This window comes from Tupaia chinensis, unplaced genomic scaffold, assembly GCF_000334495.1.
Source record: "Tupaia chinensis unplaced genomic scaffold, TupChi_1.0 Scaffold000644_1, whole genome shotgun sequence".
Classification (NCBI taxonomy): Eukaryota; Metazoa; Chordata; class Mammalia; order Scandentia; family Tupaiidae; genus Tupaia; species Tupaia belangeri.
In genome coordinates, this window is record NW_006160165.1 from 4056167 (window position 1) to 4057669 (window position 1503).

Below are 1503 nucleotides of genomic sequence, written 5' to 3' on the forward strand. Positions count from 1 at the left end.
CGCCGGCCCGGCGGCGGCGCCCCCCCCCCGCCCCCCCTGCCTCTCAGCCGTCCAGCCTCCAGAACTGTGAGGCAGTGCACTTCTGTCTCCCCGCCCAGACCATGGCTCTTCATTGGAGCAGCCACAGTAAACACAGGCCCTTGCTTAGCAGCCAGTGGCCAAGGCTCTGGAGTGGAGGGCCAGGATTATTCTGGGACAATCTCTTTCACCTTTGACTTTCCTTCTCATGTTAAATCCCTCCTAGACCCCATCTGCAGACCCTGGAGTGGTCGCCCATCTCATTACGTGGTTTCATTCCCAGAATTAAGGGGAGGAAATCTCCCAGGACTTGGCCTCCAAATAGGCCCTTCTTGTGACTTCTCCCTTGTGCAATCATACCTTCCTTTTACGCCGACTCCGGCATATTAAGTAACAACCACAGTTAGTATTAGGAGGGCCCAGATGAAGAGATTATAATCATATTGAGTCTTTTCTGGCCAAGCTGGAAGTAAAATGAAGATTAAGAGACGAAAGCAAACCTTGTGCAAATATGTGTATCTGTGTCATAATAGAATGAAACAGGACTAAAGCACACACACACACACATGCACACACACACACACACACACACACAGGAACATATAAAGAAATATAATCTACTGCTCCAGTCACTCCAGAAGCATGTTTTTTGCATGTGTTTTTACCAGACATTGTGCTCAGCCTTAAGGATAGGAGAAAAAATGGGCAGTTCTAAACTGAGCATGCCCGATTGTTTTCACTTCCGTGGTCTTTGGATTCTGGAGGCCTCCTGGTCCAGGTGCTCTCCTGAGACCCCCCAGAGCCACTTCTCTGAGGTTGCTCTGAGCTGGGACCTGCTCCAGTGGAAGAGATGGTGCCCTGATGCAAGGCTTTGGGTAATTCTAGCCAAACAAGCACCTCTCCTCCTTAAGAATTACCGTGACTCACTGCTGTCCTGGGTCTAATTCGCTGGCTGACTTCTCAGGGCGCCTGCCCTGGGTCTAGTCTACTCTTTGCTGTAAAGTATTTAACAGTATCCTTCCTCTTTAGTCAGCTTGAGTGCATCTCAAAAATGACCGTCAGAAGACTGTGGATAATAACAGTGCAATGCACGCTTGAGTACAAAGACTGGCTATCTCACACGCGTGAGTGCCAGCACGTGCACACACACACACACACACACGGTCTGTGAGGACACGCATGTGTCAATCAGCTTGATTTAGCCATTTCACAATGTGCATATTTCAAAACATCATGTGGTTCACCATAAATATTTACAATCGTAGGGTCAATTTAAATAAGTAAATGAGAGCTGCTCGTGTGTCTGTCTGCATGTGTGTCCTCATTTATTCGCCCTGTGTGGAAACCTTTACAGCTGCTGTTTTGGGGCTAGATCTTCAAAGATCACCGCAATAGCAGGTGAGTCGCCAAAGTGCTAATTTGGAGTGACTGTGCCCCGCAGTGACAGAACAAAGCCCCTGGGGCTGGCAGAGGAGGGAACGAGCC